The sequence below is a fragment of the Schistocerca americana genome, chromosome X (assembly GCF_021461395.2).
Source record: "Schistocerca americana isolate TAMUIC-IGC-003095 chromosome X, iqSchAmer2.1, whole genome shotgun sequence".
Taxonomy (NCBI): Eukaryota; Metazoa; Arthropoda; class Insecta; order Orthoptera; family Acrididae; genus Schistocerca; species Schistocerca americana.
In genome coordinates this window covers 255,937,889-255,965,862 of record NC_060130.1, presented here as the reverse complement: position 1 = coordinate 255,965,862, position 27,974 = coordinate 255,937,889, and positions in this window count along the sequence as shown.

The following is a 27,974-nucleotide window of genomic DNA, read 5'->3' as shown; positions in this document are numbered from 1 at the left end:
CAACTGAACTGATTACTGACAGAAAATGGTTAAGTTCGGCTGCTTGTAGATGTCATGTTCCCAGACAACAACCGAATTTTTATGGATGACAATGTGCCATGTCACCAGGCCACAATTGTTTGCTATTGAATTGAAGAATATTTTGCACAATTCAAGTGAATGATTTGGCCACCCATATCATCCAGCCTGAATACCAATAAATATTTACAGGACATAATGAAGAGGACAGTTTGTATATAAATTCCTGCACCAGCAACACGTTCAAAGTCACAGATGGCTACAGTGGCAGCATGGCTCAGTATTTCTCCTGTGGACTTTCAATGAAATGTTGAGTCCGAGTCGCATTGCCACGTGGCACTATGCCACGTAAAAAGGGGTCTGACACTGTATTAGGAGGTATCACATGACTTTTGTTACCTCAGTGTATATGTTTAATGTTAAGCCCTCAACCACTTTGTTCATATTAGGACTTCCAATAAGCAAAACTTAAAGAAACTGGCTATAAATATTGCTAAGTATGGTACCACAACATTGCAATGGGACAGCATGAGACTGCTGGATTACAGATACAAATTTATCAGTGCCATAATGCATGGTAAACAGATGCAAAATAGAATGAGATTTTCACTCTGCAGCGGAGTGTGCGCTGATATGAAACTTCCTGGCAGATTAAAACTGTGTGCCCGACCGAGACTCGAACTCGGGACCTTTGCCTTTCGCGGGCATACCATCTGAGCTACCGAAGCATGACTCACGCCCGGTACCCACAGCTTTACTTCTGCCAGTATCTCGTCTCCTACCTTCCAAACTTTACAGAAGCTCTCCTGCGAACCTAGCAGAACTAGCACTCCTGAAAGAAAGAATATTGCGGAGACATGGCTTAGCCACAGCCTGGGGAATGTTTCCAGAATGAGATTTTCACTCTGCAGCGGAGTGTGCGCAGATATGAAACTTCCTGGCAGATTAAAACTGTGTGCCCGACCGAGACTCGAACTCGGGACCTTTGCCTTTCGTGGGCAAGTGCTCTACCATCTGAGCTACCGAAGCACGACTCACACCCGGTACCCACAGCTTTACTTCTGCCAGTATCTCTTCTCCTACCTTCCAAACTTTACAGAAGCTCTCCTGCGAACCTAGCAGAACTAGCACTCCTGAAAGGAATGGATATAGCAGAGACATGGCTTAGCCACAGCCTGGGGGTGTTTCCAGAATGAGATTTTCACTCTGCAGCGGAGTGTGCGCTGATATGAAACTTCCTGGCAGATTAAAACTGTGTGCCCGACCGAGATTCGAACTCGGGACCTTTGCCTTTCGCGGGCAAGTGCTCTACCAACTGAGCTACCGAAGCACGACTCACGCCCGGTACCCACAGCTTTACTTCTGCCAGTATCTCGTCTCCTACCTTCCAAACTTTACAGAAGCTCTCCTGCGAACCTAGCAGAACTAGCACTCCTGAAAGAAAGGATATTGCGGAGACATGGCTTAGCCACAGCTTGGGGGATGTTTCCAGAATGAGATTTTCACTCTGCAGCGGAGTGTGCGCTGATATGAAAAATGCAAAATAATGTAATTACATTATCAACAGTGGTGAGGAATTACCAAAAATTCCAAAGTGATGAAATTGTCTTCCATAACAGGGTAGATAAGAAGAAAGATACAACTCATCATGTACATAGCTAAACAAACTTGCACAGGGATCACAGTATTCACTATGTAGTAGTCTCCAGCTGGTAATACAATGTTCTTTAACCACAGAAGACATACTAGTTTCCCATACTCACATGTCTGGACTCTTTACAAAATCTGTAATGTGGCTACCAATGTCTTTGCTCACTGCTGGGCTTATGATTTGACACACACACACACACACACACACACACATATATATATATATATAGAAATTTTATTAATTCTTGCATGTACTTTCAAATATAGAAAACAATGTGCACTTTATTTTTATTTGGTGTAGTTGTAAAAACATCCAGCTTAATTTTTAACTTATAATTTAAATCTATATTTGACTCTTTTAACTCTTTTTCCATCCAGTAATTTGACAGGTGCAAAGAAGATATGTTCTCAAATTCCAGTACATATCTATGTTTTTTTCCTGTGAACTATCTCAGTTGTGGCTTTTACAATTAGTTCTGTTCCTTCCAGCAGTTCTTCTATGTGAGAGCATTTGGGGATTTTAATTTTCCTCATATTTTCTTCAGACTGACTGCGGACCTTTGGTACAGAGCCGAGTGGAGGGTCTGAATCAGAGGCTGAGACGGTTCTGCGACCGTGTGGGCTGCAGATTCCTCGACTTGCGCCATAGGGTGGTGGGGTTTCGGGTTCCGCTGGATAGGTCAGGAGTCCACTTCACGCAACATGTGGCTGCACGGGTAGCAGGGGTTGTGTGGCGTGGGCTGGGCGGTTTTTAGGTCAGGACATGCGGGGACCAAGCAGCAATCGGTATTGTAATTGTCAACTGTCGAAGCTGCATTGGTAAAGTACCGGAACTTCAAGCGCTGATAGAAAGCACCGAAGCTGAAATCGTTATAGGTACAGAAAGCTGGCTTAAGCCAGAGATAAATTCTGCCGAAATTTTTACAAAGGTACAGACGGTGTTTAGAAAGGATAGATTGCATGCAACCGGTGGTGGAGTGTTCGTCGCTGTTAGTAGTAGTTTATCCTGTAGTGAAGTAGAAGTGGATATTTCCTGTGAATTATTATGGGTGGAGGTTACACTAAACAACCGAACTAGGTTAATAATTGGCTCCTTTTACCGACCTCCCGACTCAGCAGCATTAGTGGCAGAACAACTGAGAGAAAATTTGGAATACATTTCACATAAATTTTCTCAGCATGTTATAGTCTTAGGTGGAGATTTCAATTTACCAGATATTGACTGGGACACTCAGATGTTTAGGACAGGTGGTAGGGACAGAGCATCGAGTGACATTATACTGAGTGCACTATCCGAAAATTACCTCGAGCAATTAAACAGAGAACCGACTCGTGGAGATAACATCTTGGACCTACTGATAACAAACAGACCCGAACTTTTCGACTCTGTATGTACAGAACAGGGAATCAGTGATCATAAGGCCTTCTCAGCATCCCTGAATATGGAAGTTAATAGGAACATAAAAAAAGGGAGGAAGGTTTATCTGTTTAGCAAGAGTAATAGAAGGCAGATTTCAGACTACCTAACAGATCAAAACGAAAATTTCTGTTCCGACACTGACAATGTTGAGTGTTTATGGAAAAACTTCAAGGCAATCGTAAAATGCGTTTTAGACAGGTACGTGCCGAGTAAAACTGTTAGGGACGGGAAAAACCCACCGTGGTACAACAACAAAGTTAGGAAACTACTGCGAAAGCAAAGAGAGCTCCACTCCAAGTTTAAACGCAGCCAAAACCTCTCAGACAAACAGAAGCTAAACGATGTCAAAGTTAGCGTAAGGAGGGCTATGCGTGAAGCGTTCATTGAATTCGAAAGTGAAATTCTATGTACCGACTTAACAGAAAATCCTAGGAAGTTCTGGTCTTACGTTAAATCAGTAAGTGGCTCGAAACAGCATATCCAGACACTACGGGATGATGATGGCATTGAAACAGAGGATGACACGCGTAAAGCTGAAATACTAAACACCTTTTTCCAAAGCTGTTTCACAGAGGAAGACCGCACTGCAGTTCCTTCTCTAAATCCTCGCACAAATGAAAAAATGGCTGACATCGAAATAAGTGTCCAAGGAATAGAAAAGCAACTGGAATCACTCAATAGAGGAAAGTCCACTGGACCTGACGGGATACCAATTCGATTCTACACAGAGTACGCGAAAGAACTTGCCCCCCTTCTAACAGCCGTGTAGCGCAAGTCTCTAGAGGAACGGAGGGTTCCAAATGATTGGAAAAGAGCACAGATAGTCCCAGTCTTCAAGAAGGGTCATCGAGGAGATGCGCAAAACTATAGACCTATATCTCTTATGTCGATCTCTTGTAGAATTTTAGAACATGTTTTTTGCTCGCGTATCATGTCATTTCTGTAAACCCAGAATCTACTTTGTAGGAATCAACATGGATTCCGGAAACAGCGATCGTGTGAGACCCAACTCGCCTTATTTGTTCATGAGACCCAGAAAATATTAGATACAGGCTCCCAGGTAGATGCTATTTTTCTTGACTTCCGGAAGGCGTTCGATACAGTTCCGCACTGTCGCCTGATAAACAAAGTAAGAGCCTACGGAATATCAGACCAGCTGTGTGGCTGGATTGAAGAGTTTTTAGCAAACAGAACACAGCATGTTGTCATCAATGGAGAGACGTCTACAGACGTTAAAGTAACCTCTGGCATGCCACAGGGGAGTGTTATGGGACCATTGCTTTTCACAATATACACTCCTGGAAATTGAAATAAGAACACCGTGAATTCATTGTCCCAGGAAGGGGAAACTTTATTGACACATTCTTGGGGTCAGATACATCACATGATCACACTGACAGAACCACAGGCACAGAGACACAGGCAACAGAGCATGCACAATGTCGGCACTAGTACAGTGTATATCCACCTTTCGCAGCAATGCAGGCTGCTATTCTCCCATGGAGACGATCGTAGAGATGCTGGATGTAGTCCTGTGGAACGGCTTGCCATGCCATTTCCACCTGGCGCCTCAGTTGGACCAGCGTTCGTGCTGGACGTGGAGACCGCGTGAGACGACGCTTCATCCAGTCCCAAACATGCTCAATGGGGGACAGATCCGGAGATCTTGCTGGCCAGGGTAGTTGACTTACACCTTCTAGAGCACGTTGGGTGGCACGGGATACATGCGGACGTGCATTGTCCTGTTGGAACAGCAAGTTCCCTTGCCGGTCTAGGAATGGTACAACGATGGGTTCGATGACGGTTTGGATGTACCGTGCACTATTCAGTGTCCCCTCGACGATCACCAGTGGTGTACGGCCAGTGTAGGAGATCGCTCCCCACACCATGATGCCGGGTGTTGGCCCTGTGTGCCTCGGTCGTATGCAGTCCTGATTGTGGCGCTCACCTGCACGGCGCCAAACACGCATACGACCATCATTGGCACCAAGGCAGAAGCGACTCTCATCGCTGAAGACGACACGTCTCCATTCGTCCGTCCATTCACGCCTGTCGCGATACCACTGGAGGCGGGCTGCACGATGTTGGGGCGTGAGCGGAAGACGGCCTAACGGTGTGCGGGACCGTAGCCCAGCTTCATGGAGACGGTTGCGAATGGTCCTCGCCGATACCCCAGGAGCAACAGTGTCCCTAATTTGCTGGGAAGTGGCGGTGCGGTCCCCTACGGCACTGCGTAGGATCCTACGGTCTTGGCGTGCATCCGGTCCCAGGTCGACGGGCACGTGCACCTTCCGCCGACCACTGGCGACAACATCGATGTACTGTGGAGACCTCACGCCCCACGTGTTGAGCAATTCGGCGGTACGTCCACCCGGCCTCCCGCATGCCCACTATACGCCCTCGCTCAAAGTCCGTCAACTGCACATACGGTTCACGTCCACGCTGTCGCGGCATGCTACCAGTGTTAAAGACTGCGATTGAGCTCCGTGTGCCACGGCAAACTGGCTGACACTGACGGCGGCGGTGCACAAATGCTGCGCAGCTAGCGCCATTCGACGGCCAACACCGCGGTTCCTGGTGTGTCCGCTGTGCCGTGCGTGTGATCATTGCTTGTACAGCCCTCTCGCAGTGTCCGGAGCAAGTATGGTGGGTCTGACACACCGGTGTCAATGTGTTCTTTTTTCCATTTCCAGGAGTGTATATAAATGACTTAGTAGATAGTGTCAGAAGTTCCATGCGGCTTTTCGCGGATGATGCTGTAGTATACAGAGAAGTTGCAGCATTAGAAAATTGTAGCGAAATGCAGGAAGATCTGCAGCGGATAGGCACTTGGTGCAGGGAGTGGCAACTGACCCTTAACATAGACAAATGTAATGTATTGCGAATACATAGAAAGAAGGATCCTTTATTGTATGATTATATGATAGCGGAACAAACACTGGTAGCAGTTACTTCTGTAAAATATCTGGGAGTATGCGTGCGGAACGATTTGAAGTGGAATGATCATATAAAATTAATTGTTGGTAAGGCGGGTACCAGGTTGAGATTCATTGGGAGAGTGCTTAGAAAATGTAGTCCATCAACAAAGGAGGTGGCTTACAAAACACTCGTTCGACCTATACTTGAGTATTGCTCATCAGTGTGGGATCCGTACCAGATCGGTCTGACGGAGGAGATAGAGAAGATCCAAAGAAGAGCGGCGCGTTTTGTCACAGGGTTATTTGGTAACCGTGATAGCGTTACGGAGATGTTTAATAAACTCAAGTGGCAGACTCTGCAAGAGAGGCGCTCTGCATCGCGGTGTAGCTTGCTCGCCAGGTTTCGAGAGGGTGCGTTTCTGGATGAGGTATCGAATATATTGCTTCCCCCTACTTATACCTCCCGAGGAGATCACGAATGTAAAATTAGAGAGATTAGAGCGCGCACGGAGGCTTTCAGACAGTCGTTCTTCCCGCGAACCATACGCGACTGGAACAGGAAAGGGAAGTAATGACAGTGGCACGTAAAGTGCGCTCCGCCACACACCGTTGGGTGGCTTGCGGAGTATCAATGTAGATGTAGATGTAGATGTAGAATACTATTAACATTCCACATATTCCAGGGTGTGAGCTACTCGGTCTTCTGCAGTACATTCTTCTGGAAGTTCCATGTAGAACTTCATGTTTACAACATTTGCAAATCAGTACCCACTAAATGTTGTTATACTGTTGGTTTTTAGTGCTGCAATTGATTTTTCTGTTACTAGATGCACCATATCCAGTCCAGCACATTTAGATGCAATGTAACCATCCTTTGTATGCAGACCCAGGTGGGAATGGAGTTTCATAAACAGAGTTTTCATTAATTGATGCATTAATTCAGATGACTTGATTGGCATAGAGTACAGTGGAGCACACAGTAAATACTGTTTAGCAGAGTTTAAAACACTTAAACAGTCTTACACAGAGTCAAACACATGATCCAAACTGTAGTTGTATATTGTAGTCTCCAGTCTGATAACACAATGTTCTTTAGCTAGGTGTAGGTAAAAGTTTCTCATAGTCACCTGTTGAATGTGTTATAAAATGTATACGTTGATTATCAATAACTTTCTTTAGGCCTAGGCTTGTCATTTGACATATAAATTTATTCTGTAATTTTACCATACAACTGGAGGCTATCCACATTAAACATCAATCCCAATTATCTTCTCATTGTCCATAATCACATTGCCATTTCCCTGACAGTCTCCTTATATGTAGATGTTGTGGTCTGATATTAGGTACCCACACATCTCTGTTTTATTAAAAATTCTGGTGAAATCTTGCATTATGTCATCCATGCAAAGCTGTTGCAACATTCCAGGCAGCTCTGTCAATAGAACATCCAATTTGACATCAGCTTATTCCACTTTATATGGTATAGCCATAAGATGTTTATATTTTTCCAGTCGTCCTCTTGCTGCCACACTGTCGTTCCCATATACGAGAAAATGTTGCTTGATCTTGACACCATGTCTCACAGTGATGAGCTTGGAGAATTTACTACATAGATAATAGTTAAATGATCCATATGTCACCTTCTGTAATATTACAGACTGCCCCTGATCTAATTGACCTGACGGTCCACTTGATAACAGATTTTAACAACCATAATGTTATCGCAAAATGGTTCTGTAATGGAGTAAGCACACTTAAATTCTCCCTGCTTAGAAGCATGCCAGTTTTAGTGTGACTTATACTACTAATATCAGTAACAAGATCAAAGATGGCAGTACTTTTGATCACATGGTCTTTCATTCATTCCTTCTAAATTTGCTTGTTCTTGAAGTCTAATTGTAAACTCCTAGGTCAGTCACACACACACACATGTGTGTGTGTGTGTGTGTGTGTGTGTGTGTGTGTCAGTTTCTCAGAGAGCTGTCAGATGTTAGGCACTGGGTGTCAAGGAACAGGCATCAGGTGTTGGGCATTGAGTGTTGGGCATCAGGTGTCAGGCATCAGACATTAGGCATCAGGGAATAAGCAGAACCATTCAAATCTATGTTCTGTTAATGGTAGGTAGTAAGGCAACACCTCATCCTGGTGTTGTGGTACAGCACATTATAACAAATGGTGCAGCAACAGAGGCGTAAATTGGGCAGAGAAGCAAGGCATCCAGTGTCACTCACACATAGGCAGATTCCCCTAGGGGATTTCAAGTTGATTATCATGTGATCACTGTAGTAGTACATTCATTGCATTTTGTAAGGCCCAAGATATAGATGCAGGCATCTATCTGTAACATAAGTCTAGACCACAATACCCATGCAGTCTGCAGTTTTCTCAATGAGTAGGACATGGAGAGCAGCTACACATCTAGATATTAATATGTATGGGTCACCCAACCACCCAATGCTTTGCAAGATTACCTTAGTTAACAACCACGTGATCAACCTACAGTAGATACATTGCAGTTTGTAAGGCTTGAGATATAGATGCAAGTATCTGTCTGTAACATACACTGACAGAAAAAAAAACACAGGGCCAAGAAAGAATTGTGCACCATAAAAGAAAGCTGGTAAGTGTGCTTCAACGTAAATTTCACGTCAGTCACATTAGAGTGGCACTAGTAGCACCAGTATGAGAATGTAAGCCAGGTTTACTTTAAATACATGCTGAAGTGGTCATGAGCATTTTGAGATTGGACATGATGTTAGTCAGGAATGCCTTTTAGGTGACAAAGATGCCATTATCAACAACTCACCGAGTTTCAATGAGGTCAAGTGATAGGGCTATGAGAAGCTCGTTGTTCCTTGTGTGATATTGCAGCAAGACTTAGCAGGAGTGCAGCCACTGCACATGACTGCTGGCAGCAGTGGTCACGAGAATGTATGGTCGCAGCAAATTGGGCTCCGGACAGCCACGTGGCACTACCGAGAGGGAAGACTGTTGTGTTCAGTGTATGGATCCGGAGCACAGTAATGCTTTTGTAGCAGCAATTTGAGCAGCATTTGGTACCACAGTGACACAATGAACTGTTAAAAATTGATTACTTCAAGAACAGCTCCAAGCCAGATGCCCTGTAGCATGCATTCCACTGACACCTAACCACCACTATTTACAGCTTCAGTAGTGTCATGCAAGAGATCATTGGAGGGCAGTGTGGATGTCTGCTGTGTTTTCTGATGAAAGCTGGTTCTGCTTTGGAGCCAGTGATGGCTGTCTGTTGGTTAGAAGGAAGCCAGCTGAGGGCATGCAACCAACCTGTCTGCACGCTAGACACACTGGACATACTCCTGGAATTATGGTCCGGGATGTGAATTCATATGACAGTAGGAGCTCTCTAATGATTGTACCACACACCCTGACTGCAAACCTGTATGCGAGTCTGCTGATTCAACCAGCTGTGCTGCCATTCAGGAAGAGCATTCCAGGGGGTGTTTTCCAATAGGATAACAATGCTCATCCGCATACTTCTGTTGTAATCCCACATACTCTCCAGAGTATCAACATGTTACTTTGGCCTACTTAATCATCAGATCTGTCTCCAATTGAGCACATATGGGACATAATCAGATGACAACTTCAGCATCATCCACTAACAATATTAACTGTCCCTGTACTGACCGACTAAGTGCAACAGGAATGGGTCTCTGTCCTACAAACTGACATACAGCACCTGTACAACACAATGCATGCACGTTTGCATGCTTGCATTCAACATTCTGACAGTTTCATCACTTATTAATGTACCAGCGTTCCACATTTGCAATGGCTTATCTCACACCAGAGGCATCGCTGTAGTCAGTGGCAGTGGTAACAGTAGCAGGGGCTGCAGCATCAAGTGTAACAAAGGAAGATCTACCTTTTGCACTCTGCCCTGGATCATACATGGGCAGAGCCATAATGAACACTATCCAAGAAATAATACATTCATGGATCCACCACAAGCAGTACCCCACACTTTGTATAGGTGGATACCCCCCAAAAAATATCCCCAGATGAACCACAGGATGGATCCAGGTTGAACAATATTCCCGTACATAGTGCTGGTGGATCCACATTTCAGACAGTACCTTGGATCATACTTGGGTGGATCTATCTACACAAAAAATTCTTGGATAATGCTCTGTATGGATCCACTAATTTTAAGACTATATCCATCAATATGGATATCATAGAATATTGTTTGGGCTGGATCCTCTATGTAGCACATCTGAGGATATCGTTTGGGGCAGAACCACCTGTGCAAAGTCCAGGATAATGCCTGGGATGGGCCCCCTATGCAATAATTCCTGGATAATGTTCAGTGTGGTTCCATCCAGGTAGCATCTGTGGGGTAGCATCTGAAAGGTGAATCTTCCTGCATTAGGTCTTACACTGCGGCTGCCACCACCCCCGCTTCCACCGCCCCCTCCAACAATGCCACTAGCACTGATGGAGGGAATGTCAAAGCACTCCCACCTCTATACTTCTTGAAAAAACTACAGACTGTATGGATATTGTAATATAAACATATGTTAGAAATAGATGCCTGCATCTATATCTCGAGCCTTACAAACTGAAATGTGTCTACTACTATGATGAACACATGATCATTAACTTTGTGGTTCTGCCTACCTGTGAGTAGGTTTCTCTGCCCACTTTATGCCTATGTTGCTGCACCACTGGTTATAAGATGTTGTACAGCAAACCAGGATGAAATGTTGGCTTACTATCTACCATTAACACGACATAGATTCAAATGGGTGTGTTGATTGCCTGATACCTAATGCCAGACGCCTGACACCCAACAGCTGATGGCTGATGCCTGACACCTGACGCCCAATGCCTGATGCCTCATGCTCAGTGCCCAACACCTGACAACCCTGCAAGAAACTGACAAACATGCACACACAATAGTCCAACTGAGCTAGGAGTTTACAGTTAGACTGGAAGTACAAGTAAATCAGAAGGAATGAGTGGAAGATCACATGATCAGAAGTGCTACCATCTTTAATCTTCAGAGTGAAAAAGGTGGACTTGACAATCGCGATTGAGCAGTCCTCTGTGGTAATGTTAAGTAGCAACATACATTCCTCCAATGTGCTAAACATCCCTTAGCAATTAGGGTGGAAGACAAGACCAACCTATGAATGCTCTGGTTTGTGGTTATTACTGGAGAACCTGGACAATTTTGTTATTGATATTGGCAGTGCAAGTAACACCAAAAATAACACACTTAGTAGTTGGAAGAACTTAAGTTTGCTTACACTCATTACAGAACCATCTTGTGATAACATTATGGCTGTTAAATCTGTGATCAGGTGGAATGTGAGGAGCAATTAGAGAAGGGGTGGTCTGTAATGTTTAAGAAAGAGATGTGTCAATTATTTGACTATTATCTACACAGTAAATTCTTCAAATTTGTCACTGTGAGACATTGTGTCTAAGGTGAAGCTATCGTGTCTCCTGTATGGGAATGTCACTGTGACAGCAAGGGGAATACTGGAAAAAATCGGCAAGGAAGCACTGGAAATCATTTCAAGGAAATATAAACATCCTATAGCTATATCATATAACGTGGAATTAGCGAACATTAAACTGGACATTCTAATCACAGAGTTGCCTGGAATATTGCAACAGCTTTGTGTAGATGACTATTCCCTTTTGGATTTGGACATAATGCAAAATTTCTTATAAAATGGAGATGAGTGACTACCTAATATTAAAGCATGATTTATGCATGGAAGGAGACTGCTAGGAAATGACAGTGTGATTGTGGACAATGATAAGACAGTTGGGATTGACTGTTTCAAGAGGATTACCTCAAATTCTAAAGCAAAGATATATAATAAACTTATATGTCAAATTACAAGCCCAGGTGTGAATAAAGTTATTGGCAACCACTCTACATCCACTTTGCCTAAAGAACATTCTATTATCAGGTTGGAGGTTACAATATACAACTATTACAGAATGGGTCATCTGTTTGATCCTATGCAAGTGTTTAAACTCTAACAAAAAATATTTACTGTGTGCTCCACTGTACTCTTGTGGCAATCAAGTCAATGTGGTGTCAATTAATGAATAACTTGTAAAAAGCTGTTGTGTGGTGTTTAACAAAATTCTGCAGTTCGTCTACTGGGGTAATAAGAAAACATGAAAACTTACGGGTGTACAAATAACCCTCCCTGACACCCAAGAAGGAGAACAGCTTATAAATTATGTTCTGTCAGCATGTAGTTTTAATTATCTACATTTAAACAATGTGGAGATTCTTAACACTGACACCAACAAAGACAATATAAGTATTACACAGAAGTGGTATAGTAACATATTTCTCTCGTTCTCCACAATACCATCAGATATAGATATTGTTAAATTAGAACTGGTATCTACAAACAATGTTATCTCACAAGTCCCCAGAAAAAAAGTCCATGTACCACACAGGCTTAAGCCATTCCCAATTACAGAAATTACACCTTTAAGTGCAATTACTGTGATGTGGGTATGAAAAAGAAAACTGAAAATGGAAGAGATCAATACCAAAATACGATAACTGGAGTACAAGGCAAAGACAACTGCCATAAAGGAAGAATATAAACTACAGTTGGAAAAACAAATATCTATTGCAGATGTGCAGGCAAAGCTTATATACTGCTTTAAACACAGTGTATGGTGAAATTTGTCTATGACTGGGAATATAAAAATCTGCATTTACAATTGATAGCACTGGCAAGTGGTCATATGTTGGAGTTTTAAAGGACACATGAAAAATCTGTTTATGAAGCTCCATTCTCACCTGGGTCTGCATACAAAAGATGGTTACATTGCATCTAAACATGCTGGACAGGATATGGTGCAAAGCACTGGTAAATGGCCATATGCTGGAGTTTTAAAGTACACATGAAAAATCTGTTTATAAAGCTCCATTCCCACCTGGGTCTGCGTACAAAGGATGGTTACATTGCATCTAAACATGCTGGACTGGATATGGTGCATCTAGTAACAGAACAATTATTTGCAGGACTTAAAACCAACAGTATAACAACATTTAATGGGCACTGATTTGCAAATGTTGTAATCATGCAGTTCTACATGGAACTTCCAGAAGAATGTGCTGCAAAAGAGCTTGTAGCATACACCCTGGAAGATGTGGAATGTTAATAGTGTTATGAAGGAAATATGAGGTAAAATTAAAATCCTCAAATGCTCTCACATAGAAGAAATGCTGGAAGGAACAGAACTAATTGTAAAAGCCACAACAGAGATAGTTCACAGGAAAAAACTTAGGTATGTACTGGAATTTGAGAATATACCTTCTTTGTATCTGTCAAAGTACTGGCAGGAGAAAGAATTAGAAGAGTCAAATATAGATTTAAATTATAAATTAAAAATTAAGCTGGATGTTATTAAAACTACACCAAATAAAAATAAAGTGCACATTGTTTTCTATGTGTGAAAGTACATGTAAGAATCAGAATATATTTTGCTTTCTTATTTGGTGCCCAGACAAAATCCTTAATAGGCTCCCATTTACAATTATCTATGTGTGTGAGATGTGGGTAGTTGTATGTCTTTGAAAAGTGGCTGAAACTAGGTAGTTCAAAGTGTAGCAACCCCCTATGTTACTTTGATAGCCTACATTTCCATTTTTCCTTTCTTTTATGTATGTAACACACATGAGGATAATTTCCAATTTTAGCATAAAACCTACACTATATATTTGTGTGTCAAATCAGAAGCCCAGCAGTCAGCAAAGTTATTTGTAATCACATTACAGATTTTGTAAAGTGTCCAGTCATGTAAGTATGGGAAATTTGTATATCTTCTGTGGTTAAAGAACACGGTATTACCAGGCTGGAGACCATTACATAGTGGAAAGTGTGTTTGATATCTGTGCAAGGTTGTTTAGGTATGTACACAATGAGTTGTATCTTTCTTCTCATCTACTCTGTTATGGAAGAAAATTACATCACTTTGGGAATTTTTGGTAATTCCCTACCACTATTGCTGATGTAACCACATTATTTTTTATCCATTTTCCATGCATTATGACACTGATATCCTCATCTTTGCAAACTGGCAGTCTCATGTTGTACCACTGCAATGTTAAGGTACCATACTTCATAATATTTACATCCATTTTGTTTAAGCTTTGTTTATTGGAAGTCCTAACATGAACAGTGTGGTTAAGGGATTGATACTAAGCAAATATTCCAGCTGAACCAGCATCATTCATTGGTAGAATCTCTAACGTTATTTCTGGTTGTGATCCACTAAATTTTAGAACACAACAGCTTCCACATCTACATCTACATATCTCTACATTAGAGAGAATAGCATTACTTTAATACATGTTGTGGCACTTTTTTATCATCTATAGCTATGGAGGCTGATATATTTTTAGTATATTGTGAGCAATGTTATAGGAAAAACACAGTTTATAAAGCTTTTAGGAGCCTCCTGACCACAAACTGCCATTATTGTGTGTGGCAGCAATCGACAGTGGATTGACTATCAGCCTTACCAAATTCAGTAATCTCTGTGAGGCTGACGAGAAATTGCCTGGGCCCCTGGTTTTTGTTGTGTCATGACGGCACACTTCAGAACATTTTGTGTCAACTGTCTTCTGTTTTCAAGTGATGTAAAGTCAACAAACTGACAGTAGTGAGTCTTTAGTAGTAATTTTTCTTCTACTCATCACGTTATATTACAACAGCCTTAATTTAATTTTACACTCTGTGTTATAAATAGGAACTGCTTTTGGAGACAACAGTTGAATAATGCACTTTCATGAACACATGTTACTTCCACGTGTAATGTATACCACAGCTGTTGATCAGTAGGAGGCAAGCATACTCTTAAGTTGGCAATACACAAGTAAACATATTCCTTCACTCTGCAGTATCATATCAGACTGAACGGACTTATTCTCATGTACAAAATGTAATACATATTGAGCTCAAATCCTGAAGTTCACTCAAAAGTTGCCACTGTATGTCATGTCTTTTCGTATTGCTGCCAATCCTTGCACTCTATAGACACTCTGTCCCCCATACACTGGCACCTGGTGAAAAGGCACTCTTCCCGCTTCCTCCCCTCCCCCCCCCCCCCCCACAACACACAAGCCAAACATCATTTCGAACACACAATTAAAAGCTTCTGTATGTACCAAATCGTTGGACTGCATGTGGGAAAACAATTTGCCAGTGGCAGATTAAGTACTGTCTATCCAATCCTGAAGTGGATTCCAGGGCTGAGTTCTGCTATTGAGAAGTCACTGTATACCATGTCCTCTCTCACTGCAACCAATTCTTGTGATCGGGAGGACGACAGTTCAATCCCGCGTCCAGCCATCCTGATTTAGGTTTTCCGTGCTTTCCCTAAATCGCTCCAGGCAAATGCCGGGATGGTTCCTTTGACAGGGCACGGCCGGTTTCCTTCCCCATCCTTCCCTAATCCGATGAGACCGATGACCTCGCAGTTTGGTCTCTTCCCCCAAACAACCATCCAACCAATTCTTGTGATGGTACAAAGCACTGCATGTGAACTATGTGTTGTTGTTGCCGCTGCCATATTGTACCCAATTTGAATAAGAGTGACTTCAAAATGTACTTTTGCAAAACCTTCTACTTGTTCTAAGTGATATTTCTATCATAGCAGATGATTGGCATGAAAACTAAGTTTTCTAGGTTGCACAAGCTGCTACTCCCCTCACTGCAAGTCCCCCTGCAGAAGACACCATCTGTCTCCCCTCTCCCTGCAAGTCCCACTGAGTAAAAGTTCATTACGGATTGGACTCACTGTAACGGTGCATGGGAGATATGACCATTTTATGTTGCATATGAAGCAAAGAACAACCAGAACAAAAGCACTGCAATGAAATTTATTCAAGTTAAAATATATTATTTAAGGTGAATTCCTCAAATGCAAACAGAACCCACCTGAATTCATTACGCTTTTCTTCGAAATTCTGTATTGAAAATAATTTCACAGAACACAAAATATAATACAGGTGACTGTACAAAACATTTTTCTATAGATTTAAAGTTTTTTCTGTGGATTTTAAGCTTTTTTTCTGTATATTTAAAGCATAAGGCTTTGGGGGTGGCTGTGAAATTGTGCTATTTTGGAATCACATTTGTAAAACAATGAATCATTTCTGAGGCTAGTGAAACCTGTCACTTGCCTTGTCAAATTTTAATTTTATTGATTTATAAATACTTTTAGAGACTTCATAATGTACATGAGTGTTTCCGACACTACATAATTTTCAAGAATGTACCAATGTCCACAGGTAAGATGGGTGCCAATGGCTGGCAGTCCTGCACCAGGTGAGACATCCAAGATTTTGTGTTCTCACAAAAATAAGGGCCCCTACGCATGCACCAATTTATTGGCTGACCAACTGACCTATACAAGTCCCGACTGACTGCACTCAGAGATTACAGTGCTGTGCAGGGGGTCAACTCACTTCAGAACCTAGACGTTATAGATTAATGGATATAATATCCTACAAAACTCTGTTCTTGTTCTATTCTTTGGCTCACTGATTAGGAATCCAATGTCACTATTAAAAAATTCAAAATGGCAGACCTAATAAAGTGGAGCAAAAATTATAAATTTAGCAAATTTGAGTAAAACTTTTTCTGTCTAATATACAACAAGCAGGATTAGTTCATTTTGCAGATGGCACTAATATTGTAATCAATCCAAGAATACATACAGAAACAGAAGAAATGGTAAACAATGTTCTTAAAAGTATCATTTACTGATTTTTTATGACTCATGTAACTCTCAAATTTTAAAATGACACAACACATTCACTTTTGTACATCTATGGTACTACACTGATGATAAGTGCAGTTCATGGTGAGGAAATAATAAATGGGGTGGAAACTTCAAAAATTTTAGGTGTGCATTTTGATGAGAATTTAAACTGGAAAAAGCACATTTCGGAACTCCTAAAATAACTCAGTTCAGCCACATTTGCACTTAGAATCATTACAAATCTTGGAGATAGAGAGAAATCAGTAAGTTGACATATTTTTCATATTTTTATTCAATAATGGTAGGGCCTATATGGAATAATGTTCTGGGGTAACTCATCTTTAAGGAAGAAAGTCTTCATTACTCAAAAATATGCTATAAGAATAATATGTACTGCTCATCCACAATCATCATGTAGGCATCTGTTTAAAGAGTTGGGCATTCTGACTACTGCTTCAAAGTATCTTTATTCCGTTGTGAAGTTTGTAGTAAATAATCCACCACAGTTCAAAAGGAACAATGATGAACATAATTACAATACCAGAAGGAAAATTGGCATTCATTACTACATATTATGGTTGTCTTATCACAAAAAGAGGTGCACAAGGCAACTAAAATTTTTGATCACTTACCCTTGGATACAAAATGTCTAACATACAGAAAATTAAAATTTGAAACCAAACTGAAAAAGTTTTGCTCTTTATAACTCCTGGTATTCCATAGAAAAATTTCTGTTACTGTAATGTATAAAATGTGGTGGGGTAGGAATTACTAACATCTCTATGTTACAAAAAGCCTTATAAATGTTCAACATGTAACCATATTTACGAATTAACTTGTGATGTGAACATAAAATGGCTCATTCTACATTGCTGTGATTTATCACTAACTAACCTCCTCCTCATCAAATTAGCAATTTTTTGAGTTAAAGTCGCAAGGCCAGTAATCTTCCTGACTTTTGTAGATGTTGTGACATGCTGCAGGTCCATACTGATTTCAGTGCCGAATTTTGTTGCAATTGGATGACTTGTGTACATGGTTTTCTGGACAAACATACATACCCACATTGTTTCTGCTTTATATAATAGATTTGGTATATTGTATTTTGTTTAATTTACAATTATTATGTTTTTTATCTTTTTACATATAAAGCAGAATCAATTTGAGTTTGTATGTTTGTCCATGGCTAACGCCTGTACCAGTCATCTGATTGCCACAAAATGCTGCACTGAAATCAGTATTGACCCGAGGAAGGTCACTGGACCTATATGAAAGTCAGAAGCTATGTACCGACTTGACAGAAAATCCTAGGAAGTTCTGGTCTTACGTTAAATCAGTAAATGGCTCGAAACAGCATATCCAGACACTACGGGATGATGATGGCATTGAAACAGAGGATGACACGCGTAAAGCTGAAATACTAAACACCTTTTTCCAAAGCTGTTTCACAGAGGAAGACTGCACTGCAGTTCCTTCTCTAAATCCTCGCACAAACGAAAAAATGGCTGACATCGAAATAAGTGTCCAAGGAATAGAAAAGCAACTGGAATCACTCAATAGAGGAAAGTCCACTGGACCTGACGGGATACCAATTCGATTCTACACAGAGTACGCGAAAGAACTTGCCCCCCTTCTAACAGCCGTGTACCGCAAGTCTCTAGAAGAACGGAGGGTTCCAAATGATTGGAAAAGAACACAGATAGTCCCAGTCTTCAAGAAGGGTCGTCGAGCAGATGCGCAAAACTATAGACCTATATCTCTGACGTCAATCTGTTGTAGAATTTTAGAACATGTTTTTTGCTCGAGTATCATGTCATTTTTGGAAACCCAGAATCTACTATGTAGGAATCAACATGGATTCTGGAAACAGCGATCGTGTGAGACCCAACTCGCTTTATTTGTTCATGAGACCCAGAAAATATTAGATACAGACTCCCAGGTAGATGCTATTTTTCTTGACTTCTGGAAGGCGTTCGATACAGTTCCGCACTGTCGCCTGATAAACAAAGTAAGAGCCTAAGGAATATCAGACCAGCTGTGTGGCTGGATTGAAGAGTTTTTAGCAAACAGAACACAGCATGTTGTTATCAATGGAGAGACATCTACAGACGTTAAAGTAACCTCTGGCGTGCCACAGGGGAGTGCTATGGGACCATTGCTTTTCACAATATATATAAATGACCTAGTAGATAGTGTCGGAAGTTCCATGCGGCTTTTCGCGGATGATGCTGTAGTATACAGAGAAGTTGCAGCATTAGAAAATTGTAGCGAAATGCAGGAAGATCTGCAGTGGATAGGCACTTGGTGTAGGGAGTGGCAACTGACCCTTAACATAGACAAATGTAATGTATTGCGAATACATAGAAAGAAGGATCCTTTATTGTATGATTATATGATAGCGGAACAAACACTGGTAGCAGTTACTTCTGTAAAATATCTGGGAGTATGCGTGCGGAACGATTTGAAGTGGAATGATCATATAAAATTAATTGTTGGTAAGGCAGGTACCAGGTTGAGATTCATTGGGAGAGTGCTTAGAAAATGTAGTCCATCAACAAAGGAGGTGGCTTACAAAACACTCGTTCGACCTATACTTGAGTATTGCTCATCAGTGTCGGATCCGTACCAGATCGGTCTGACGGAGGAGATAGAGAGGATCCAAAGAAGAGCGGCGCGTTTCGTCACAGGGTTATTTGGTAACCGTGATAGCGTTACGGAGATGTTTAATAAACTCAAGTGGCAGACTCTGCAAGAGAGGCGCTCTGCATCGCGGTGTAGCTTGCTCGCCAGGTTTCGAGAGGGTGCGTTTCTGGATGAGGTATCGAATATATTGCTTCCCCCTACTTATACCTCCCGAGGAGATCACGAATGTAAAATTAGAGAGATCAGAGCGCGCACGGAGGCTTTCAGACAGTCGTTCTTCCCGCGAACCATACGCGACTGGAACAGGAAAGGGAGGTAATGACAGTGGCATGTAAAGTGCCCTCCGCCACACACCGTTGGGTGGCTTGTGGAGTATAAATGTAGATGTAGATGTAGATTTGATGGTGAGAGAGGTGGGGCAGAGGTGTATCTTCGGATTGGTTTTTGCCTGCTTTTGTTGATATCTTACCCATAAATATTCATAAATATTAATTAAAAACTTCCACATTGCCCAGAGAAGGTTTAAAGGCACCAAAAACCTCAATCTGACCTACAGAAATATTGCCTGAAGATTGCCAACTGCCTCATCTAAATTCTCTTAGTAACTGTCCTTCCAGTAGCAACTTCGAATTAAATTGTGCTCTCTCCAGATAAGGCTTAAAGCACTTTAAATGCTTGATGTAACCAGTAGAAAGACAGTCTTAATGTTATCAGCTGCTTCATCTGAATTCACTCCCTGTTACTTTAAGGGCAGTAGCATTATTTAACTGAATTCTAGGTTCTACGCAGAAAGTTTAAAGCCACTGATATCCACTGACCAGCAGGGAGATGGTCTTAAGATGGTCAACTGCCTGATTTAAATTTTCTCACAGTTATTTTATTGCCAGTAATGATATTTAATCAAATTCCACATTTTCCTGAAAAACACAAAACATATTCACTATGAATCCATAATAATCGAGACAAAAGGCAAATATTGTCTTAATTAATCCATAGACTGTTTTGTCAAAATCATACACTTGAGGTACTTCATTATCTCATTTATAGACACCTGGGCACCACTGAATACTCCAGCTAGTTTAGGAATAAAAATAAATAATCTCTTTTGCTGTGACAATAATAAGACTAACAAGAATGTTGCATTAATATTAAAACACTTCTTCAAATCCATCAAAAATGATCTTGGAAGTGACATAAATGTATCTAGATTTTGCAAAAAAGTGTTGAAAATATTAAAAGGAAGTTCTAATGCTACACTAAACTTTTTGAATCATTTAAAGGTCAGTAAGAAGGATACCTAATTTGTTTTATTTTGTGGTACCAAAGTAATTTCTATCTCAAAACTAAGCGTTCAATAGTAAAATCAGATTCTAATTATTACTAATAATAATTTACGCCATTCTATGCTTCAAATAATAAACTATGAATTTTAATTTTGCAGAGGAAAGGGCTGCCTATCTATTTGGAGAATATGAGAAACTCAGAACTCAATATACAAAGAATCGGTTAGATTCCTTCAACAGATACTGAACTGTAAAAAACACTTTTTTTACAATATAATACTTGTTCACCAAGTTCTGCTACTGCTGAATGACTATTTTCCTTTGCTGGAATGATAATGAGCCCATACTGGTGGAACATGAAAGATGAAATATTTGAACAATTATTGGTGTTAAAATCAGTGACATGAATGGGATGTAAAATGTTCAATAACTAGAGGAATTTTATTTGAAGAAAGATATTTTGGAAACGTCTTTTGCATTTTGTATTTAAATAATTTTTTTAAACCATTTTGCATTTACATTTCAAATATATAAAAAAACAAGTATTTACATTTTGAACTTAAATACTTTTAATAAACTATTTTGCACATCTCTGCTTAACTATGCAGATGACACAACAATTATTAACTGGGGACCTAACAAGATTGACCTGGCCCAGAATTATTCTGGTGTCTTACTAAGGGTGAAGAACTGTTGCCAAAACAACCACTTATGCTTAAACATTAGTAAAACAAGTGTAATGGACTTTCAAATGCACCACCAACCAGATGGTGTGCAATAAAATGTTGTATTTGAAGATGGCACAAGAATAAAACAGGATAATAAAACTGTTTTCATTGGAATAAAGGTAGACAGGCATCTCTCTTGAGAGCAAAATGTTGAACTTTTATGCCAAAAACAAAACAAAAAAATCAATTTATCCAATGAGGACAATGTCACAAGTTCTTAATTATGAGCAAATGAGTACTATTTACTATGCTGTAGTGTATCCACAGCTCATATATTGAATTGAAATATGGGGGTGTGCTACTGCCAAACATATAAACAGGATATCCATCATTCAAAAAACAGCTGTTGGGATTGTGTGTAAGTTTAGTTATAATCAGTCCAGCAAAGGTATTGAAAAAGTAAGAATCTATTAAGACTGCCATCAATATATGTTTACAAAACTGTTCAGCTAATTTTAAAATACAAGCAGTACAATGGTCTAAAAATAGATATGTGCACATTTACATCACTAGGAAGGACTATGATTATCATCTGGAAAGATATAACACAAAAAGTGCTGATAACAGCCCCTTTTACATGCAGACCAAATTTTATAACAAACTTCCACGAAATTTATAAAATTCAAGTGGGAACTTTTTTGAAATAGTCTTGAAAGAATTTCCTGCCAATGAATATTTTTATACCAATAACGAACTGCTTTCTTTAGCATCCCCGTCAACGAGAATCGTGATGAAGGTGGATGAACTGGTGTGGTTACTGTGGCGGAATAATGCAGACAGCTGCCACAGGGGGGGGGGGGGGGGCAGGTAATGCATGATATGGGCAACTCACTGACAGAAGTGTTTACCGGCTGGAAGCAGTAAGCTGGGTGGCACAGTTCTAATGCTGAGTTCAGCCACAGCAGACCTCTCCTTGTATTTCATGCTGTGTGCCATTTTAGTGTGCTCAGTCATCAGCTACCGGTGCTGGCCATGTGTTGTTTTGATCCCCATTCATGTCTCTAAGTGGTTTCAGAATGTTTGTTTACACGCAGATCGATTCTCACAGTGAGTTTTCATTTCCTCCTGCAGGGTTCTGTTCTCCAGCTAGTTGTTGTGCCACCATGTGCCTGTACAGTACCTTGTGGCTACAGTGTTGTTTAGCAACATTATCACACCTGTGTAGATACTAAAGTGCCAATGAAGGATTTCTTCCTCATGTGATGTCTCTATTTTTTTCTTCCCTTTTCATAATGTTAATTCTGGACCCCCATGGACCCAGCATCTGTGCAATGGTGGCAGGAACAGTTGCGGCTGCAGAAGGAACAGCAGCAAAAGCAGCGGGAGCAGATACAGGTACTGATAAACCAGAATGCAGGATTGCTTCTTTCCCATGCCATGTAGATGGTGAGCCAGGCATCCACTGTTCAGTTTTCTTCCTCACCCCCAACATTGTTTGCCGGTTTCAATGAGTCAAAAGAAAGGTGGGAAAATTGCCTGCACTGATTTTTGCTGCACAGCCAGGTATGGCATATCGTTAACCAGTTGATAAAGCTGCTTTGTTGTTCTCCAACACTGTGGGTTTATACGAAGTTGTCCAAAATTTGAAGAGCTCCACTGAGCCTGAGATATGCCCATTTGGTGAACGATGCCTGTTGCATACGCAGTATTTTGGACATCAAACCCACGTGGTAGTGGTAGCTCGGTTGCAGTTTAATCAGCACGTCAAGTGCCCTGGCCAGTCATATGTGACCTGGATAGCCAATTTGCAGTGTCTCTCCCACAAATGTCATTTTGATTGTCCCCAATATGCTAACTCATCTGCTGACTAGCTAATTCTGGGTGTGATTGTCCAGTTATCACCAGATTCTGAGGTTCCGACTAGGGTGTTACCTCGTCTGACCCGTCTTTAGCCAATACTGCCCAGACTGTGGAATTGCACAACTTACAGGGTTGCCAAGAGACATCATTTCTGACAAGTGCGAGACGGCACAATTAGGTGTGCATGATAAACAAGCCCCAGTGGCTTGTTGGGTTCCTCAGGCAACCCGTTTCTCGCCATGTGTCGCCACCGTTGATGAGTTTGATACAGTGGTGTCGCGGTGCTGCCAGTGTTCACCTCCATCACACTCAATGGATTTGCGTCAACAGCAGTGTCGTAACTCCTGCCTGATGTGTTTTTTGGAACCTCAGCATTGCTCGCCTTCTGCTCATTGGACAAGCCAGCTGTGCTGCCCCAATCATTATTTGTTGCATGTTCAATCAGACAGCTTAGATGTGGAGGCCACGTGTAGGGTGTGCCACCTAGTAGGCCATATGACAATTGTTTATGGCAGTTAGTGTGTCATGGGTCGGTCGTCGGACACCCCGCACGTGTCACCCCGATGTATTTTGCTGATGTTGGTAGTGGGTAGACAACTGGTCGAATTTAAAGCAGACACGGGAGTGGTGATCAGCCTCATTAACTTAGATACATACAAGGTCTTGTGCTGCCCGGCATTGAAACAACTGCAATATCAAGTTGTATCGTATAGTAAACAGTGTGTTCCTTTGAGGAGGCAATTCTCTGTCTCCGCGCATTATAAGAATGTGGAACGGCAGCTTAGTGGTTAATTTACCTTTGGCACAACATACTTTTGCATTTGATGCTTTATCTGTTTTTTAGCTTCGAGATAGTTGATGAAGTTGTTGGCAGTACCTACATTTTGTCACCCCTGTCCCATTCTTTTCTCCGGCAAGGTAAAGGCCGAGTTGCAGCTTTGTTGATGATTCAGTAACCCCACTGCAGCAGGGCGGGTTCGTTTTTCATAGCTACAACAGCTTATTCCACTTACACCGAGAGGCTTCTTGCAGTGTGTCCCCTTTACTCTGCGTTGATAGGTAGTGGTTCAGCCAACAAAAGCAGCGTTGAAGAAAAATCGACTATGTACCTACCAAGCAAAGGCCACATAACCCAAGTTTGGGCAACATCTGTAAGTTTGCAATAATTTGAGGTATGCAGGATTCTAAATAACTTTTGTGAAAAAGTTCAAAATTCAATTAAGTAGGCTTTATAGCCTCCAAAAGAAATGGTAAATAGCATGCCCGTATATACTGACTAAACTACTATTGTTGCAAGTTAGTTACTGCTTTTACTACAATGTTTTCACATGTAAGAAAAGAAAGAAGTGCTCGTCCAAATGTTTCGAGATGTTCACGAAATGCGCCACGCGGATTTGAAGTATGACAAGAAAGGTCACACGCAAATAACTTCCAGGTACTTAAAATTTTCAAACTTTCACTCAAACTTTTAAAATTGTTGTCACTTCACAGTTACGATGAAGGAATTGACAAAAGACTTGCTTTATCTCACCAGTGGCGCAGTTCCACATTCACCTTCACGGTAAGACGGATCTCGAGCGACTGTTCGAGACACAGAACTGTAGCATAAAACACTACACAAAACGTGTAAAATGCACTCTAATACTCGCGGTAATTCCTAAGTAATCCAATAGATTTCTGCTAGCGGTTTATAAAAGAAACTCTGAATTTACGAAATCATATTTAATTTAAATAAAACAAAATCCGAATTATCTCCAGAAATGAACTGCTAATTGATTTTACACCTAACACTTCTTCTGGCTGCTTTTAAACAAAAGCTTACATACTGGATACACGTCACGTGATTCGCGATTGCACAAGAACTTTCCCACGCATAAATTTTCCACATTTTTAACAAAATAAAATATCTACACTTACCGTATGTCCTCCATACACTCTCTCCAAAACACACACAGAATAAGACATAATTAAATTGTAGCTTTCGAAATGGTTATCTTACGTCATCCAGCTATTGCAGGTCCAGCCAACATTTGCGCTACCGGCGAGCGCAATCAGTCTACCCAGCGGGTACCCCAGCTCCCCACTACTACGCTATTCCGAGCAGTGTGTGTAGACTATATACCAAAGCAGCGGTTCCTAAACTGTTAAGGCAATCAACAATGCTCTTTTATCTTATGGAACGCCACATCAAATTATTACAAATGAAAGACATTGCAACTTAATTTTATCCATATTTCGCAGCTTCAAACGTGCTGGAGGTATGAATTAAAAACGCCTTCAGCCACAATTTTTCGTGTTTTATTTAGTACTACCTCTAGTGAAAGACACTGCAATTTAAAATAAGTACAAAAACCTTAACTAAAATATTTTCCCAGTGATACAATTCCATGCTTTGCAGTTAGTTTACAGTTACTGGGGGCCGAACCGCACAATAACCCGGGGTTCGGTGTGGGGCCCCGGAGGGGTGAAATGAACTGCGGTAGTCGTCGTGGGGTTGTAGACCACTGCGGCTGCGGCGGGGACGGAGCCTCTCCGTCGTTTCTAGGTCTCCAGTTAACATACAACATACATCTCGACGCAATATTTTTAATTTTTGATAGGTGACTTTTATTTTTCTTACCATTGCTGCGATCCCCGTCGCTACATACGTCAATACATTCCTTCCAATTTATGCCCTGTTTATTCATGTAACAATGTATGACTTCAAATATTTTTTCTTCAGCTGCGTTGGTTCCCAAACGTGTGCGGAGCAGTAAATTTTCTTCGATAGATGTACCGAAGGTATATCTCAAGAATACAAGTGATATTGATAGACTAGCTACATCAGTACTTTCATAAAGCTGCGCTGCAAACATATCGGCAGGATGAGTGCATCTTCAATGTATTCGGATATTTTTTGACTGCCACTAAACACAGCATTGTTAGAACATTGCACTGCTGCAACTTTATTTGCCGCGTCTTCTTCAGGTATACAGCTGTTTCTAACATGTGTGGTTTAGCTAAGTTCCTTGCAATTGTATGTGGTTTTACAGTTCGCCCTATCCTGTAACATGGGAGCCACGTCGCTTCAGTAGCGTTTACATGATCGGTTTTTGCAAATTTGCAAATTTATGCAATTTGGGCACTGCGGCTTCATACGTCTCTTTGTGTTTTTGAAAAAACTTGTACATTTTTCCTTGAGATTTTCGTTGTTTATATCACAGAGTTGTTTTAGCTTTGCTGGCTTTAGCTTTGCTGGCACCTGAGAACTAATTACTAATACTTTTTTGGAAGTGGCGTCGACTTGCAAAACTACCGGCATGGCAGTGTCAAAATGTACCGTACTAAACATCTGTCACTAAGGAAGACATTTTTGAGTTTCTGAAATGCGTCTTAACAGTGTTTAGTCCACACAAACTTCTAGTTTTCATTGCAAATACACATTCTTAACTATCGATATTTTATGAAAGATTGTTAAAGATTTCTGAGAGAAAAATGAAAAATCAAATACTCTTCAAACACAAACGTAGACTTCCCTGCGGCCAACGTCACAGTCAACATTTTATATATATGTGTGTGTGTGTGTGTGTGTGACCGTATTGTCAATATGTAAAACTACCGACGTTCCGGTCAGTGTTGCAAGTGACCTACAGGGTGTTTTGTGTTTTTGTTTACTGCTTGCTGAATTCATTCACCCAGAAAAATTTTACTGAGCAGATACTCTTTGTTTGAATATGCCCATTGTTTTGTAGGGCCAGTGTGGTCTCACACACGAACCAGAGTGATAAGCGTCGTAGAAACTTGGAAAACAGTAATTTTCACGGCGTCGAGCACGCTGTACAAATGCTGAAATTATACAGCTGTCACCTTAACACCCAACAGAATTGATCTGGAGTCAAGTTAAGGGATTTGCCGCGAGAAACAAGACATTTAAGCTGCCAAACGTAGTGGAACTAATGCACGAAGCTCTGCGGCACGTCATTGCCAAAATACGGCAAAATACAGAACAGCACGTCATAAAAGTGGAGGAGGAAATGCGGATTTTTTGGTGGTCTAAGATTCTGTTGCTGATCGCCTCGTTATCAACGTAGCAATAGTGAAATGTATTCCACGGAGTCCGATATGGAAGTTCAGATATTACCAGATCACGGACTGTAATTCCTTCAGCGGCTTCAGTACTTAACTACATGGGAAATCAACAGCCACGCCATGCAGAAAAATCACTCTTGTTAAAGTCAGGAATGTTCATCACTCCTGATTTTAATTACAGTACTATAAGATCTAGAGCATTTTATGTTTTCCGTCAGGTCATGGAAAAAGGGTATCGGCTGAGTTTTTCCATATATTATTTCATTCTGTTTAATAATTAAATGACATTCAAAGCTATATTGTTTCTCAGCTGGTGTCTGTTTACCTCTTTACTGCAACTGTTCACATCACCGCAGGTTAGTTGGATCACTTGCCTGGCCAGTGCTGTAAAAGTTAGACGCGCCGGTTAAGCCGCTGCCCCGTATTATCGCTGAGTCAATGTACGCGTAAAGCACAGCATAAACCGTATCCTCAATATCGTACATGACTGTTCTCAAGACAGCTTTGCTTTCGCTCCACGTGAAACGATATCCAACGAGGTTCTAGCAAACGCAGCAAACTACGTAGTGTAATGTTTACATGAGGTTTATTCCTACGATGAACGGAGTAGTGAAACAGTTGTCACGTCACACACATCGTATGCAGTTTC